The 19,223-nt window shown below is 42.6% G+C and overlaps 1 protein-coding gene across 1 annotated transcript in view; it reads right to left on the minus strand.

Annotated features, from left to right (window-relative positions):
* Positions 1 to 19,223, minus strand: part of CHRM2 (cholinergic receptor muscarinic 2) — a 347,656-nt gene that overhangs the window by 61,099 nt on the left and 267,334 nt on the right. The window lies entirely within an intron of this gene.

Genomic DNA, 19,223 nt, shown 5'->3' on the forward strand with positions numbered 1-19,223 from the left:
TCTGTGCAGTCATTAAGATGACTTCTATGGCTCCCGCTACCGCCTCCGAGGCTCCCTCCCCACCCTGCGCCTGTCATTCATTTACCTAGGAACCCAGAATTGCAGATCTTTTATACTGACTTAATGGAAAGTAAATTAAAACCGCTCGGTGACACATAGAGATGATTTAGCAGTGAGGAGATAAGAGGGGGAAAGTTTTGATGTGAAAAAGGGCCTTTTTGGGACCGGCGTGACTCATCGGCGTCTGCGAGATTTAGGAAACTGCAGATAGCGAGCGGCCGCTCACAGGAGTAATAAAAGTTGGAGAGATGGCAGAGAGCACAGCATATTCCATTAAAGAGAAATTATCATGTGAAAATATAAATCCGCTCTCATTGCGAGCACCGGATGTGAGCGCCACGTGCGCCATGAAGTTATTAGAGCCACGCCGTAATAAATCGCACCGTGTCTAATGAGATGCATCTAGAGCTGCAGGTTTTCCACACTTTGATCACTCTCACTCTCTATACTGCATACATTGTGGGGTTTTGACCCTAAAAATCCTCAGGGTCATTTGTGCCAGACACTTTTTCACCCATGTGATGAGACCTTCTGTATGGTCAGGTCCTACTGTTTGCTCACAATGAAGTATAGTATCTGTAGATTTGTGGGCACGAGGAGTTCCATAAAAGTTCACTTCACCTATAAGACCCAGGTGGGTACTAACTCTCCATAGACCTTCAGCCTGATGAAGGTTCGTTCATTCCTTGGATCAATAACCTAATTTTGGTTCTGTTTTTGGGTCCTACTAGGCTGAGGTGTGTCCTAACTTTCCATGGAACCTCTGACCTGATGAGGGTCCTCTATTTTAGTGGGTTCACATCCTCAGTTGGGTTATCCTTCTCTACGAAGCCCCAAACTGCGGTAGGCCCTCTGTTCCTATTTGCTCACAATGTGAGGGGATTCCTTACTTTCCATGGAAACCCTAACCTGAGGTGGATCTTCCCTACATATGGGATACCAACCTGAGATTAATACTTCTTTTCCATGGTGCCCTCTATGTTGGTTTACAATTTGAAAGGGATCCTTCTTTCTCATGGAGCCCCATAACCAAGGTGGGTCCTCCCTTTCCATGGAACTCCTCATCTGAAGTGGGTCCTCTTTTCTATAGGCTCACAACTTCAGTTGGGTTCTCCCTCTCCATGAAACCCCAAACTGAGGTGGGTCCTCTGAAACTCTTTGCTGACAATCTGAGAGGGGTCCTTACTTTTCATTGAAACCCTATCCTGAAGTGGATCCTGAGATGGATCTTTATTTTACATGTAGCCCATAAGCTAAAACGATTTCCTCCATCTCTATTGGCTTACGGCCTCAGAGCAATATTTTTTTTTCCATGGAGCTGGTAACCTAAGGTAGGTCCTCCCTTTCTATAGGTTCCCATTCTCAGAAAGATCCACCTTCTCCGCGAAAGCCTCTAACCTCAGGTGGGTCTTTGAACTTTATATGTTCACAATCTCAGCGGGATACTTCTTTTTCATGGAGCCCAATACCTAAGATTAGTCCTACCTTTCCATGGGTTAAACAACCTGTCAGGGAACATCCTTCTCTATGAAATTGTAAACCATAGGTGGGATCTCTTTCTCTGTGAATTCATAAACTGAGAGGGATCATTAGTTTCAATGCAACTCCTAACCAAGTGTGGGTACTCCCTTTCTATGGGCTCACAACCTGGCATGGGATCTCCCTTCCACATGAAACTCTAATCTCCTCTCTTTCAATGAGCTCAAAAACGTAGGTGGATTCTACCTTTCTATGAACCTGCAACCTAACAATTAGGATTCCTCCCTTTCTGTAGAACACCAACCTTAGATATTGTTTCCTTCTTCATGGACACACAACCAGATAGCCCTAAAATCCAAGCTGGGTGTTTTTTTCATGACTCCCTAGCAATGGAATCCCAACTTGTGCACCACTGTCTCCAAAGGTGCATTAGTTAAGATAGGCCAAACCTTTCCATGGCCCTACAAACTGAGGTGAGTCATCCTTTCTCGTGGTTCCATAACCTTTAAGGAGACTTCCTCTCCAAGGACTCCCAACTTGACGTTAGTCCTTTCCTTCCATGAGATCCATGACAGATATCTCTAGACCATTTGAACCCTGTTAGGTTGAAATGAATGAAAATGTTGGTCCTTAAGTAGTGGACGTTTATTGTCTATATGATTCATGGGTATATGGTTAATGTAGATTGCCATGATACGCATTTGACAAGTTAACAAGCAAGCCTGACCTCATGAAGAACCATGCGTGATGAGATCAGTGACCTCTGCCTAAAATGGCCTACCATTAACAATCTCAAGAAAATATGTATATGAAGTGATGGTGGAGTTGGCCCTCCCTCACATAGAACATGGTGAAACTACTGCACTGTGTGTGATGTCGGAATATCCGAGTCTCTCGCGTTCCATTCTGCAGTGCAGAGAGAAGTTGGTTAATGCACAGCTAACAATATATTAACTTCTCTTTACAAGTGAATAGAAGTAAATACATTGCTAACTGCGTGTTACCTCATTGTTCTTCATCGTCCCCCGTGGCGAGAATCACAGTCTTCTCTTTATCTTCCCACGGCTCAGAGTTGAGTTGAGCGGAAACTTTGAGAATGAGGAGTGATCTACAATATATGGAGCAGAGGTGGGCATGCAGATGGGTGGAATACTGATGAGTGGCAGAACGAATGAAGAAACGTGTGTCGTCATCTACTTTTGGGAGATATTTTGGTTTTAGTATATTTGGATTTGTCAACAGCAATATGATAGATGTCATAAAGTCATGGGCCTGGGAGGTGAAGGGCTAAAGGTCACCTTCAACGAGTTGACCTCAAGCTACATTCCCTCTCCATCTATTGGATAAAGAATAATGTATGTGAAGGATCCTTGGGGGTGGAAATGAAGAGCAGAACTAGAAGTTCCACCCATCCTTAGAACACACCCCTTAGCACCACAGGTTGTGTAACTCTGAGTCAACCTATCTTAAACTTCCGAGAGGTGTAACTGTGGATATGACCATGAAACATGGAAGACTTAAGACTCCGAGTTGTTTGATTTTGGTGTTATTTCAGGGTATTTGAAGGTCTACATGAAGCGGACTTCCCAACTTAGTGTATGCCCCTAACCAACATTAAAACTGGGCCGTTCTACTCAAAATTCATGGCCACTAATTATTTCAGAGTATGGTAGAAAAGGGTTCACAAATGTCTCCTCCCATGAAGTCAAGCAAAAGGGAGAGGCTGGTAAGTGACAGGTTTTCCCTTTGAAGGTATTTGAAGGTCTACACAAGGAGGACTTCTCAACTTAGTGTATGCCCCTAACCAACAGTAAAAAAGGGCAGTTCTTCCAATAATCCATGACCACTAATTATTTCAGAGTATGGTAGAAAAGGGTTCACAAAGGTCTACTCCCATGAAGTCAAGCAAAAGGGAGAGGCTGGTAAGTGACAGGTTTTCCCTTCTAACACTCAGGAGAGATCGGGAACACCAAAAGACCTAAAGTAGGTCACCAATGATCCAACCTACTTGATCAGAAAAATAAAGGGGCCACCATGGTTGGTGGCCCTCACTGGTTCATAACAGTACATGCGGAAATGTCTTCTGCTGATCGGTGAGGTTCTTCTTAATATTTCATAGATGAGTTATTCTAGGGTTTTATCATTTTAAACATCTCGTTTGGCCACCAATGAGTTTAGATAAAGGAAAAAAGACACCTAGAGTGAACTATCTTTGTATCATTCTTCGTTCCTGGGCTCCCCCTCAACAGTCTAGAGATTATAGAGCAGTGAATTACGGAGTAGGGGGGACGAGGGATGGGGTGAGGGGTATGTGATAGAGAGGGATGTTTCTGTTGCCATTATAACTGTGTGTACAACAGGATAAATGAAATCCCTCCTCTCGGGGGAGCTGGTGGCCTCTCGCTTTCTCACCGAACGACTCCTTTTTAGCTGCTGCTCTCTGGCATGAATGATTTATAAGCCTGCTACTGCCGAATCTCACAGGGTTTCTGGATTTTCAGTCACATTTCTTGGGAGGATTGGAATCCAGAAGGACATTCTGTTTCATTTCACTTCTGCAGCATAAATGTGAGGTTGGTTCAAGGCAGTAGAGAATGAGCAGAAGGATAAGGCAGGCGCGGACCCTCACCAGGAGAGCGGCAAATATAGAGCAGGGATTAACGCTGACACTACCAGAAGACAGCAAGAATCCTGCCCGCAACAAGTCGTATCAAAACAGCGGATCTAGTCAAATATGGATATATCTATGTACATAGGGGGCAGTATTATAGCAGTTATATTCTTGTACATAGGAGCAGTATTATAGTAGTTATATTCTTGTACATAGGAGCAGTATTATAGTAGTTATATTCTTGTACATAGGGAGCAGTATTATAGTAGTTATATACTTGTACATAGGGGGCAGTATTTTAGTAGTTATATTCTTGTACATAGGGGCAGTATTATAGTAGTTATATTCTTGTACATAGGGGGCAGTATTATAGTAGTTATATTCTTGTACATGGGGGCAGTATTATAGTAGTTATATTCTTGTACATAGGGGCAGTATTATATAGTTATATTCTTGTACATAAGGGCAGTATTATAGTAGTTATATTCTTGTACATAGGGGGCAGTATTATAGTAGTTATATTCTTGTACATAGGGGGCAGTAATATAGTAGTTATATTCTTGTATATAGGAACAGTATTATAGTAGTTATATTCTTGTACACAGGGGGCAGTATTATAGTAGTTATATTCTTGTACATAGGAGCAGTATTATAGTAGTTATATTCTTGTACATAGGGGCGGTATTATAGTAGTTATATTCTTGTATATAGGAACAGTATTATAGTAGTTATATTCTTGTATATAGGAACAGTATTATAGTAGTTATATTCTTGTACACAGGGGGCAGTACTATAGTAGTTATATTCTTGTACATAGGAGCAGTATTATAGTAGTTATATTCTTGTACAAAGGAGCAGTATTATAGTAGTTATTTTCTTGTACATAGGGGGCAGTATTATAGTAGTTCTATTCTTGTACAAAGGAGCAGTATTATAGTAGTTATATTCTTGTACATAGGAGCAGTATTATAGTAGTTATATTCTTGTATATAGGAACAGTATTATAGTAGTTATATTCTTGTATATAGGAACAGTATTATAGTAGTTATATTCTTGTACACAGGGGGCAGTATTATAGTAGTTATATTCTTGTACATAGGAGCAGTATTATAGTAGTTATATTCTTGTACAAAGGAGCAGTATTATAGTAGTTATATTCTTGCACAAAGGAGCAGTATTATAGTAGTTATATTCTTGTACATAGGAGCAGTATTATAGTAGTTATATTCTGGTACATAGGGGGCAGCATTATAGTAGTTATATTCTTCTACATAGGGGCAGTATTATAGTAGTTATATTTTTGTACATAGGGGGCAGTATTATAGTAGTTATATTCTTGTACATAGGAGCAGTATTATAGTAGTTATATTCTTGTACATAGGGGCAGTATTATAGTAGTTATATTCTGGTACATAGGGGGCAGTATTATAGTAGTTATATTCTTCTACATAGGGGCAGTATTATAGTAATTATATTCTTGTACATAGGGGGCAGTATTATAGTAGTTATATTCTTGTACATAGGAGCAGTATTATAGTAGTTATATTCTTGTACAAAGGAGCAGTATTATAGTAGTTATATTCTTGTACAAAGGAGCAGTATTATAGTGGTTATATTCTTGTACATAGGGGGGCAGTAATATAGTAGTTATATTCTTGTATATAGGAACAGTGTTATAGTAGTTATATTCTTGTACACAGGGGGCAGTATTATAGTAGTTATATTCTTGTACATAGGGGGCAGTATTATAGTAGTTATATTCTTGTACATAGGAGCAGTATTATAGTAGTTATATTCTTGTACAAAGGAGCAGTATTATAGTAGTTATATTCTTGTACATAGGAGCAGTATTATAGTAGTTATATTCTTGTACATAGGAGCAGTATTATAGTAGTTATATTCTTGTACAAAGGAGCAGTATTATAGTAGTTATATTCTTGTACATAGGAGCAGTATTATAGTAGTTATATTCTTGTACATAGGAGCAGTATTATAGTAGTTATATTCTTGTACATAGGGGCAGTATTATAGTAGTTATATTCTTGTACATAGGAGGCAGTATTATAGTAGTTATATTCTTGTACATAGGAGCAGTATTATAGTAGTCATATTCTTGTACATAGGGGGCAGTATTATAGTAGTTATATTCTTGTACATAGGAGCAGTATTATAGTATTTGTATTCTTGTACATAGGAGCAGTATTATAGTAGTTATATTCTTGTACATAGGGGGCAGTATTATAGTAGTTATATTCTTGTACATAGGGGACAGTATTACAGTAGTTATATTCTTGTACATAGGAGCAGTATTATAGTAGTTATATTCTTGTACATAGGGGCAGTATTATAGTAGTTATATTCTTGTACATAGGAGGCAGTATTATAGTAGTTGTATTCTTGTACATAGGAGCAGTATTATAGTAGTTATATTCTTGTACATAGGAGGCAGTATTATAGTAGTTATATTCTTGTACATAGGGGCAGTATTATAGTAGTTATATTCTTGTACATAGGGGCAGTATTATAGTAGTTATATTCTTCTACATAGGAGCAGTATTATAGTAGTTATATTCTTGTACATAAGGGCAGTATTATAGTAGTTATATTCTTGTACATAGGAGCAGTATTATAGTAGTTATATTCTTGTACATAGGGGGAAGTGTTATAGTAGTTATATTCTTGTACATAGGAGCAGTATTATAGCAGTTATATTCTTGTACATAGGAGGCAGTATTATAGTAGTTATATTCTTGTACATAGGGGCAGTATTATAGTAGTTATATTCTTGTACATAGGAGCAGTATTATAGTAGTTATATTCTTGTACATAGGGGGCAGTATTATAGTAGTTATTTTCTTGTACATAGGGGCAGTATTATAGTAGTTATATTCTTCTACATAGGAGCAGTATTATAGTAGTTATATTCTTGTACATAGGAGCAGTATTATAGTAGTTATATTCTTGCACATAAGGGCAGTATTATAGTAGTTATATTCCTGTACATAGGGGGAAGTGTTATAGTAGTTATATTCTTGTATATAGGAGCAGTATTATAGTAGTTGTAACGGGTCTGGGAGGTGGAACCACAGAGCAACTATACAAAGGGGCAGTCCTTGTAAGGAAGCGGGTGACACCCAGGGAAGGGGGGCAGGCAGTCACGGCTAGTGACGGGGACAGTCTCTGGGTAAGAGGGCAGGAGATCACGGCCAGTGGCGGGGACAGTCTCTGGGTAAGAGGGCAGGAGATCACGGCAAGTGACGGGGGCAGTCTCTTGACAGGCGGGTGGTCACGGCAAGTGATGGCTAAGCCTCCAGGTAGGCTAGCAGGCAGGTAGCGGGTGGACGCTCCCAGGTGAGCGGGCGAGAGTCTCTGGACAAGCGGGTGGTCACAGCAAGTGACGGCTGAGCCTCCAGGTAGGCAAGCAGGCAGGCAGCGGGTGGACTCTCCCAGGTGAGCGGGCGAGAGTCTCTGGACAAGCGGGTGGTCACAGCAAGTGACGGCAGAGCCTCCAGGTAGGCAAACAGGCAGGTAACAGGTGGACGCTCCCAGGTGAGCAGGCAAGAGTCTCTGGACAGGCAGGTGGTCACAGCACGTGACGGCAGAGCCTCCAGGTAGGCTAGCGGGCAGGTAGCAGGTGAGCGTTTCCAGGTGAGCGGGTAAGATTCTCTGGACAGGCAGGTGGTCACAGCACGTGATGGCAGAGCCTCCAGGTAGGCTAGCAGGCAGGTAGCAGGTGAGCGCTCCCAGGTGAGCGGGCAGCCGGATCCATAGACAGACTGGCAGGGCTGGTAGGCAGACTGTCGGACCGCAGGAATAACAGCAGATAGACACGAGTCAGGCAGGTATCAGACAGGAAACTGGCAGGAAACTGGAAACGGGACCTGAGGGCTGAAGCAGAGTGATGAACTATGCTACAACATTGCTCGGGCACCTCCATTTTGGAGGAGGTGCCTTATATATGGTGAGGTCCTCCGGCCATTGGCCGGGGACTCCTTAGGACAGCGCGCGCGGCCCCTTTAAGAGAGGGGGAGCGCGCGCGCGCCCTAAGCACAGTGGCCGGGAAGCAGCGCGCGCTGCCAGCAGAGCGGGAGGAGGACGCCGGGCACGGAGCGGAGAGGTGAGGGGAACAGCGTCCCTGCCTAGCAGGAGGCAGGGACGCCGACGCTACAGTACACCCCCCTTTAGGCCCCCCCCTTTTTTAGGCCAGACAGAAATTTATCAAGGATGAGAGGGGCATGGATGTTCTCCCGGGGCTCCCAAGTTTTCTCCTCAGGACCAAACCCCTTCCAATCCACTAGAAAAAAGGTCTTTCCTCTTACCCTTTTGGTGGCCAGAATGTTCTCTACCTCAAACTCGTTTTCAGCGGAAACCGGAGCAGGAGGCGTACCTGTAGACTTGGAAAAAGAGTTAAGTACCACGGGTTTGAGGAGAGATACATGGAAGGAGTTAGGGATCCGCAAGTTGGCCGGGAGTTTCAATTTATAGGCCACTGGGTTGATTTGTTTGATAACTTCCAGTGGGCCGATGAACCGAGGCCCTAACTTGTAGGAAGGAATCTTGAGCCGGACATACTTGGACGAGAGCCAGACTTTATCTCCAGGACGGAATTGTGTAGGATCCAGGCGTTTTTTGTCAGCGTGTTTTTTCATCCGCTCGGACGACTGAAGGAGTGCGGATCGGGTACTCTCCCAAATGGAGGAGAATTCGCTAACGAGAGATTCCGCAGCCGGATTTTCCACCAAGGTGGAGACGGGAAATGGGATCCGAGGATGCTGACCGAAGACTACAAAAAACGGGGATTTGGAGGAAGATTCGCTCTCGTGATTATTGTAAGAGAACTCGGCCCATGGTAGGAGATCCACCCAGTCCGAATGGTGGGCATTAACGAAGTGCCGGAGGTAACTGGTCAGGATCTGATTGATCCGCTCCACTTGACCATTGGACTGTGGGTGGTAAGCGGAGGAGAAGTCCAGGGTGACGTCCAGCAGTTTACATGTGGCTCTCCAGAAGCGTGAGGTGAACTGAACCCCACGATCCGACACGATGTGGAGGGGCAGGCCATGGAGACGGAAGATGTGGCGGATAAAGTCTTTAGCCAGCTCAGGTGCAGACGGGAGGCCAGGCAGGGGAATGAAGTGAGCCATCTTGGAAAAGCGGTCAGCGACCACCCAAATGACCGTACAACCGGCAGAGACAGGGAGATCCGTTATAAAGTCCATACCTATATGCTGCCACGGGGCAGCAGGTACTGGAAGAGGAAGGAGGCGACCGGCTGGCAGATGTCTCGGAACCTTGTTGCGGGCGCAGGACACACAGGCTGAAACAAAGTCTATTACGTCGTTGTGCAGGGTAGGCCACCAGTAATGCCGGGTAATAAGCTGGAGGGTCTTTTTCTGACCGGCGTGGCCAGCTAGCTTAGACGAGTGACCCCAGTGTAGGATCTTCTTCCGATCAGGTACTGTTACGAACGTCTTACCGGGAGGGAGACGATTTAGATTCACGGGGGCCACCTGCATTACTCTGGCGGGATCAATGATGTGCTTAGGCTCCTCCTCTAGATCAGACACCAGGAAGGATCGGGACAAGGCGTCAGCTTTGATGTTTTTGTCTGCCGGGCGAAAATGAAGAACGAAATCAAAGCGGGCAAAAAACAAGGACCACCGGGCTTGGCGCGGGTTAAGTCTCTGGGCGCTCTGGAGGTAAGCCAAGTTCTTGTGGTCCGTGTAAATAATTACCGGGTGAAGAGCCCCCTCGAGCAGGTAACGCCACTCCTCCAGTGCCAGCTTAATGGCCAATAACTCTCGGTCTCCTATAGAATAATTGCGCTCAGAAGGGGAGAAGAGTTTGGAGAAGAAGCCGCAAGTTACCATTCTTCCGGAAGACGACTTTTGGGTAAGTACCACTCCGGCTCCAGAGGAGGAGGCATCCACTTCCAGGAAGAATTGTTTGTTGCCGTCCGGACGATGCAGCACCGGGGCGGAAGAGAAAGCCTGTTTTAAGGAAAGAAAGGCTTCCTCTGCTTCGGGCGGCCATTCTCTGGGATTAGTGCCCTTACGGGTGAGCGCAGAGATTGGGGCAGTCCGGGAAGAGAAGTGCGGTAGTAGTTGGCGAAGCCCAGGAACCGCTGAATAGCCTTCAACCCCTCTGGTCGAGGCCACTTCTGGATGGCAGACAGTTTCTCAGGATCCATTCGTAGGCCGGTCTGAGAGATTATGTAGCCCAAGAACGGAAGCGAGGTCTGCTCAAAGAGGCACTTCTCATATTTAGCGTAGAGGTGGTTCTGCCTGAGCCTGAGCAGGACCTGACGAACATCCCTCCGGTGAGTGAGAAGATCCGGAGAGAAGACCAAGATGTCGTCCAGGTACACCACTATGCAGGAGTAGAGAAGATCCCGGAAGATGTCATTGACCAACTCTTGAAAGACGGCGGGAGCGTTACAGAGACCGAAGGGCATTACCAGATATTCATAGTGGCCGTCCCGGGTGCTGAATGCCGTCTTCCATTCATCCCCCTGACGGATACCGACCAGGTTATACGCCCCACGGAGGTCCAGCTTGGTGAAGATTCTAGCCCCCCTCAGACGGTCAAATAATTCCGGAATGAGCGGAAGGGGGTAATTATTCTTCTCCGTGATCTGGTTAAGGCTTCTATAGTCTATACAGGGACGGAGTGAGCCGTCCTTCTTTTTGACGAAGAAGAAGCCTGCTCCCGCCGGGGAGGTAGATATCCGGATAAATCCCCGGGCCAGATTCTCCTCAATATATTCAGACATGGACCGGGTCTCAACAGCGGACAAAGGGTAAATACGCCCATGGGGAGTAGTAGCGCCGGGCATCAGGTCGATTGGGCAGTCGTATGGTCTATGAGGGGGTAATGTCTCTGCCTCCTTTTAATTAAAGACGTCCGCATAAGACCAATAGGGAACCGGAAGACCAGGTAGATTGGCTGGGGTAGGAGAAGGCCGGCAGGATGGACGGGAACTAAACAAGTCTTATGGCAGTCCTGTCCCCAGCGAATGACTTCTCCGGTCTGCCAATCAAGCACGGGTGCATGTTTCTGAAGCCAAGGTAGGCCTAGCAAGAGGGCGTGAGAGAGTCCAGGCAGAACATGAAAGAAGATGCTCTCTGAGTGCAGCATTCCCACCTGCAGGGTTATGGATTCGGTGATGAGTTGGATGGGATGTGGTAAGAGGCCCCCATCTACGGCAGCGACAGACAAGGGTACAGCTAGAGGTTTGGTGGGAATGCGGTATTTCTCTACCAGGGACTGAGAAATGAGATTTCCGGCAGCTCCAGAGTCAAGTTGGGCTAGTTCAAAATAACGGTTCTCCCCGCAGATGATAGAGACCGACAGCAACAGAGATGGAGAGGGTTTACTCTTGTCTAGGACGACCTCTCTGAGCGATCCTAGACACAGGCGTTTCCCGACCTCTCCGGGCAGGAACGGATCCGGTGCTCCTTACTGCCACAGTAGAAGCAGCTCCCCTCGGCTCGGCGTAACTCTTGACGGGTCTTGACCATCTTGGTCTGGTCGACCTGCATAGGCTCTGGTGAGTGCGCCTGGGGAGTAGCGGGAGAAGTGACAGGTTTCTGAAAGGTAGGGGCTAGACGAGGAAACCTCCTCTCACAGGTGACCTCTTTGGCGCGTTCCTGGAACCGGATGTCAATCCGGGTGGCAAGAGTTATTAAGTCGTCGAGAGTGGTAGGTATGTCCCGACCGGCGAGTTCATCTTTAATACGGCCGGACAGACCCTCCCAAAAGACAGACACCAGGGCATCGTTATCCCAGGCCAGCTCCGAAGCAAGGGTACGGAACTGTATGGCATATTGGCCCACGGTGAGATTTCCTTGATGGAGGTGTAGCAGAGATGATGCGGATGAGGTCTTCCGTCCGGGTTCGTCGAAGACTTTCCGGAAAGCCGTGAGAAAGGCTGGCAGGTTGGACACCAGGGGGTCTCCTCTCTCCCATAGAGGATTTAGCCAAGCCAGTGCCTCCCCCGTGAGATGGGACATGATGAAGGCTACTTTGGCCCGGTCGGAGATAAACTGGTGGGACAGGAGTTCAAAGTGCAGGGTGCACTGGTTTATGAAGCCCCGAGCTTGAGCGGGGTCGCCTCCGAAGCGAGGAGGTGCAGAAAGTCGGGGTCTGGGGCAGGATGCCATGGTATTGGTGGGCAGCGGCGCTGCCGGGCTGCGAGTCATGACACTAGCGGTGGTTGCTGAAGGAGCAGTCAGAGTGTCCAGGCGAGAGTTGACATTCCGCAGATGACTCAGGATGGACTACTGTTGGGACCTCTGACGGGACAGTTCATGACATAGGTCCGAGAGCGAGGGAGCTTGGGTGCCACCGGGTTCCATGGCCCGAGCAAACTGTAACGGGTCTGGGAGGTGGAACCACAGAGCAACTATACAAAGGGGCAGTCCTTGTAAGGAAGTGGGTGACACCCAGGGAAGGCGGGCAGGCAGTCACGGCTAGTGACGGGGACAGTCTCTGGGTAAGAGGGCAGGAGATCACGGCCAGTGGCGGGGACAGTCTCTGGGTAAGAGGGCAGGAGATCACGGCCAGTGGCGGGGACAGTCTCTGGGTAAGAGGGCAGGAGGTCACGGCAAGTGACGGGGGCAGTCTCTTGACAGGCGGGTGGTCACGGCAAGTGATGGCTAAGCCTCCAGGTAGGCTAGCAGGCAGGTAGCGGGTGGAGGCTCCCAGGTGAGCGGGCGAGAGTCTCTGGACAAGCGGGTGGTCACAGCAAGTGACGGCTGAGCCTCCAGGTAGGCAAGCAGGCAGGTAACAGGTGGACGCTCCCAGGTGAGCGGGCAAGGGTCTCTGGACGGGCAGGTGGTCACAGCACGTGACGGCAGAGCCTCCAGGTAGGCTAGCGGGCAGGTAGCAAGTGAGCGTTCCCAGGTGAGCGGGTAAGATTCTGTGGATAGGCAGGTGGTCACAGCACGTGACGGCAGAGCCTCCAGGTAGGCTAGCAGGCAGGTAGCAGGTGAGCGGTCCCAGGTGAGCGGGCAGCCGGATCCATAGACAGACTGGCAGGGCTGGTAGGCAGACTGCCGGACCGCAGGAATAACAGCAGATAGACACGAGTCAGGCAGGTATCAGACAGGAAACTGGCAGGAAACTGGAAACGGGACCTGAGGGCTGAAGCAGAGTGATGAACTATGCTACAACATTGCTCGGGCACCTCCATTTTGGAGGAGGTGCCTTATATATGATGAGGTCCTCCGGCCTTGGCCGGGGACTCCTTAGGACGGCGCGCGCGGCCCCTTTAAGAGAGGGGGAGCGCGCGCGCCCTAAGCACAGTCGCCGGGAAGCAGCGCGCGCTGCCAGCAGAGCGGGAGGAGGACGCCGGGCACGGAGCGGAGAGGTGAGGGGAACAGCGTCCCTGCCTAGCAGGAGGCAGGGACGCCGACGCTACAGTAGTTATATTCTTGTACATAGGGGGAAGTGTTATAGTAGTTATATTCCTGTATATAGGAGCAGTATTATAGTAGTTATATTCTTGTATATAGGAGCAGTATTATAGTAGTTACATTCTTGTACATAGGAGCAGTATTATAGTAGTTATATTCTTGTACATAGGGGGCAGTATTATAGTAGTTATATTCTTGTACATAGGGGCAGCATTATAGTAATTATATTCCTGTACATAGAGGCAGTATTATAGTAGTTATATTCTTCTACACAGGAGTAGTAGTATAGCAGTTATATTCTTGTACATAAGGGCAGTAATATAGCAGTTATATTCTTGTACATAGGGGGCAGTGTTATAGTAGTTATATTCTTGTATATAGGAGCAGTATTATAGTAGTTATATTCTTGTACATAGGGGGCAGTATTATAGTAGTTATATTCTTGTACATAGGGTGCAGTATAATAGTAGTTATATTCTTGTATATAGGAGCAGTATTATAGTTGTTATATTCATGTACATAGGAGCAGTATTATAGTAGTTATATTCTTGTACATAGGGGCAGTATTATAGTAGTTATATTCTTGTACATAGGGGCAGTATTATAGTAGTTATATTCTTGTACATAAGGGCAGTATTATAGTAGTTATATTCTTGTACATAGGAGCAGTATTATAGTAGTTATATTCTTGGACATAGGAGGCAATATAATAGGAGTTACATTCTTGTACATAGAGGGCAGTATTATAGTAATTAGATTCTTGTACACAGAGTCAGTATTATAGTAGTTATATTCTTGTACATAGGAGCAGTGTTATAGTAATTATACTCTTGTACATAGGGAGCAGTATTATAGTAGTTATATTCTTGTACATAGGGGGCAGTAGTATAGTAGTTACATTCTTGTACATAGGGGGCAGTATTACAGTAGTTATATTCTAGTACGTAGGGGCAGTATTATAGTAGTTATATTCTTGTACATAGGGGGCAGTATTATAGTAGTTATATTATTGTACATAGGAGCAGTATTATAGTAAGTTATATTCTTGTACATAGGCGCAGTATTATAGTAGTTATGTTCTTGTACATAGGAGCAGTATTATAGTAGTTATATTCTTGTACATGGAGCAGTATTATAGTAGTTATATTCTTGTACATAGGGGGCAGTATTATAGTAGTTATATTCTTGTACATAGGGGCAGTATTATAGTAGTTATATTCTTGTACCTAGGGGGCAGTATTATAGCAGTTATATTCTTATACACAGGGTCAGTATTATAGTAGTTATATTCTTGTACATAGGGGGCAGTATTATAGTAGTTATATTATTGTACATAGGAGCAGTATTATAGTAAGTTATATTCTTGTACATAGGCGCAGTATTATAGTAGTTATGTTCTTGTACATAGGAGCAGTATTATAGTAGTTATATTCTTGTACATGGAGCAGTATTATAGTAGTTATATTCTTGTACATAGGGGGCAGTATTATAGTAGTTATATTCTTGTACCTAGGGGGCAGTATTATAGCAGTTATATTCTTATACACAGGGTCAGTATTATAGTAGTTATATTCTTGCACATAGGAGGCAACATAATAGGAGTTACATTCTTGTATATAGGGGGCAGTATTATAGTAATTATATTCTTGTACACAGAGTCAGTATTATAGTAGTTATATTCTTGTACATAGGAGCAGTATTATAGTAATTATATTCTTGTACATAGGGGGCAGTATTATAGTAGCTATATTCTTGTACATAGTAGGCAGTAGTATAGTAGTTATATTCTTGTACATAGGGGGCAGTATTATAGTCATTATATTCTTGTACATAGGGGCAGTATTATAGTAGTTATATTCCTGTATATAGGAGCAGCATTATAGTAGTTATATTCTTGTACAAAGGGGCAGTAGAATAGTAGTTATATTCCTGTACATAGGGGACAGTATTAAAGTAGTTATATTCCTGTATATAGGAGCAGTATTATAGTAGTTATATTCTTGTACATAGGGGGCAGTATTATAGTAGTTATATTATTGTACATAGGAGCAGTATTATAGTAAGTTATATTCTTGTACATAAGTGCAGTATTATAGTAGTTATATTCTTGTACATAGGGGCAGTATTATAGTAGCTATATTCTTGTACATAGGGGCAGTATTATAGTAGTTATATTCTTGTACATAGGGGCAGTATTATAGCAGTTATATTCTTGTACATAGGGGGCAGTATTATAGTAGTTATATTCTTATACACAGGGTCAGTAATATAGTAGTTATATTATAGTACATAGGAGGCAATATAATAGGAGTTACATTCTTGTACATAGAGGGCAGTATTATAGTAATTATATTCTTGTACACAGAGTCAGTATTATAGCAGTTATATTCTTGTACATAGGAGCAGTATTATAGTAATTATACTCTTGTACATAGGGAGCAGTATTATAGTAGTTATATTCTTGTACATAGGGGGCAGTATTATAGTAAGTTATATTCTTGTACATAGGGGCAGTACTATAGTAGTTATAATCTTGTACATAGGGGGCAGTGTTATAGTAGTTATATTATTGTACATAGGAGCAGTATTATAGTAAGTTATATTCTTGTACATAGGGGCATTATTATAGTAGTTATATTCTTGTACATAGGAGCAGTATTATGTAGTTATATTCTTGTACATAGGAGCAGTATTATAGTAGTTATATTCTTGTACATAGGGGGCAGTATTATATTAGTTATATTCTTGTACATAGGGGGCAGTATTATAGTAGTCATATTCTTGTACCTAGGGGGCAGTATTATAGTAGTTATATTCTTATACACAGGGTCAGTATTATAGTAGTTATATTCTTGTACATAGGAGGCAATATAATAAGAGTTACATTCTTGTACATAGGGGGCAGTATTATAGTAATTATACTCTTGTACATAGGGGGCAGTATTATAGTAGCTATATTCTTGTACATAGGGGGCAGTATTATAGTAGTTATATTCTTGTACATAGGAGCAGTATTATAGTAATTATACTCTTGTACATAGGGGGCAGTATTAAAGTAGCTGTATTCTTGTACATAGGGGGCAGTAGTATAGTAGTTATATTCTTGCACACAGGGGGCAGTATTATAGTAGTTATATTCTTGCACATAGGGGCAATATTATAGTAGTTATATTCCTGTATATAGGAGCAGCATTATAGTAGTTATATTCTTGTACAAAGGGGCAGTAGTATAGTAGTTATATTCCTGTACATAGGGGACAGTATTATAGTAGTTATATTCCTGTATATAGGAGCAGTATTATAGTAGTTATATTCTTGTACATAGGGGGCAGTATTATAGTAGTTATATTATTGTACATAGGAGCAGTATTATAGTAAGTTATATTCTTGTACATAAGTGCAGTATTATAGTAGTTATATTCTTGTACATAGGGGCAGTATTATAGTAGCTATATTCTTGTACATAGGGGCAGTATTATAGTAGTTATATTCTTGTACATAGGGGCAGTATTATAGCAGTTATATTCTTGTACATAGGGGGCAGTATTATATTAGTTATATTCTTGTACATAGGGGCAGTATTATAGTAGTTATATTCTTGTACATAGGGGCAATATTATAGTAGTTATATTCCTGTATATAGAAGCAGCATTATAGTAGTTATATTCTTGTACATAGGGGCAGTAGTATAGTAGTTATATTCTTGTACATAGGGGACAGTATTATAGTAGATATATTCCTGTATATTGGAGCAGTATTATAGTAGTTATATTCTTGTACATAGGGGGCAGTGTTATAGTTGTTATATTATTGTACATAGGAGCAGTATTATAGTAAGTTATATTCTTGTACATAAGTGCAGTATTATAGTAGGTATATTTTTGTACATAGGGGCAGTATTATAGTAGTTATATATTCTTGTACATAGGGGGCAGTATTATAGTACTTATATTCTTGTACATAGGGGCAGTATTATAGTAGTTATATTCCTGTACATAGGAGCAGTATTATAGAAGTTATATTCTTGTACATAGGAGCAGTATTATAGCAGTTATATTCTTCTACATAGGGGCAGTATTATAGTAGTTATATTCTTGTAAATAGGGGCAGTATTATAGTAGCTATATTCTTGCAAATAGGGGCAGTATTATAGTAGTTATATTCTTGTACATAGGAGCAGTATTATAGTAGTTATATTCTTGTACATAGGAAGCAGTATTATAGTAGTTATATTCTTGTACATAGGAGCAGTATTATAGTAGTTATATTCTTGTACATAGGGGCAGTATTATAGTAGTTATATTCTTGTACATAGGAGCAGTATTATAGCAGTTATATTCTTGTACATAGAGGGCAGTATTATAGTAGTTATATTCTTGTATATAGGGGGCAGTATTATAGTAGTTATATTCTTGTACATAGGGGCAGTATTACAGTAGTTATATTCTTGTACATAGGGGGCAGTATTATAGTAGTTATATTCTTGTACATAGGAGCAGTATTATAGTAGTTATATTCTTGTACATAGGGGCAGTATTATAGTAGTTATATTCTTGCACATAGGGGGCAGTATTATAGTAGTTATATTCTTGTACATAGGAGCAGTATTATAGTAGTTATATTCTTGTACATAGGGGGCAGTATTATAGTAGTTATATTCTTGTACATAGGAGCTGTATTATAGTAGTTATATTCTTGTACATAGGGGCAGTATTATAGTAGTTATAATCTTGTACATAAGTGCAGTATTATAGTAGCTATATTCTTGCACACAGGGGGCAGTATTATAGTAGTTGTATTCTTGTACATAGGAGCAGTATTATAGTAGTCATATTCTTGTACATAGGGGCAGTATTATAGTAGTTGTATTCTTGTACATAGGGGCAGTATTATAGTAGTTATATTCTTGTACATAGTGGGCAGTATTATAGTAGTATATTCTTGTACATAGGAGCAGTATTATAGTAGTCATATTCTTGTACATAGGAGCAGTATTATAGTAGTTGTATTCTTGTACATAGGGAGCAGTATTATAGTAGTTATATTCTTGTACATAGGGGCAGTATTATAGTAGTATATTCTTGTACATAGGGGCAGTATTATAGCAGTTATATTCTTGTACATAGGGGGCAGTATTATAGTAGTTATATTCTTATACACAGGGTCAGTAATATAGTAGTTATATTCTTGTACATAGGAGGCAATATAATAGGAGTTACATTCTTGTACATAGAGGGCAGTATTATATTAATTATATTCTTGTACACAGAGTCAGTATTATAGTAGTTATATTCTTGTACATAGGAGCAGTATTATAGTAATTATACTCTTGTACATAGGGAGCAGTATTATAGTAGTTATATTCTTGTACATAGTGGGCAGTAGTATAGTAGTTACATTCTTGTACATAGGGGGCAGTATTATAGTAGTTATATTCTTGTACATAGGGGCAGTATTATAGTAGTTATATTCTTGTACATAGGGGGCAGTGTTATAGTAGTTATATTATTGTACATAGGAGCAGTATTATAGTAAGTTATATTCTTGTACATAGGGGCAGTATTATAGTAGTTATATTCTTGTACATAGGAGCAGTATTATAGTAGTTATATTCTTGTACATAGGAGTAGTATTATATTAGTTATATTCTTGTACAT

This window comes from Phyllobates terribilis, unplaced genomic scaffold (genome assembly GCF_046119375.1).
Source record: "Phyllobates terribilis strain yellow unplaced genomic scaffold, ASM4611937v1 Scaffold_10__3_contigs__length_209671492, whole genome shotgun sequence".
Taxonomy (NCBI): domain Eukaryota; kingdom Metazoa; phylum Chordata; class Amphibia; order Anura; family Dendrobatidae; genus Phyllobates; species Phyllobates terribilis.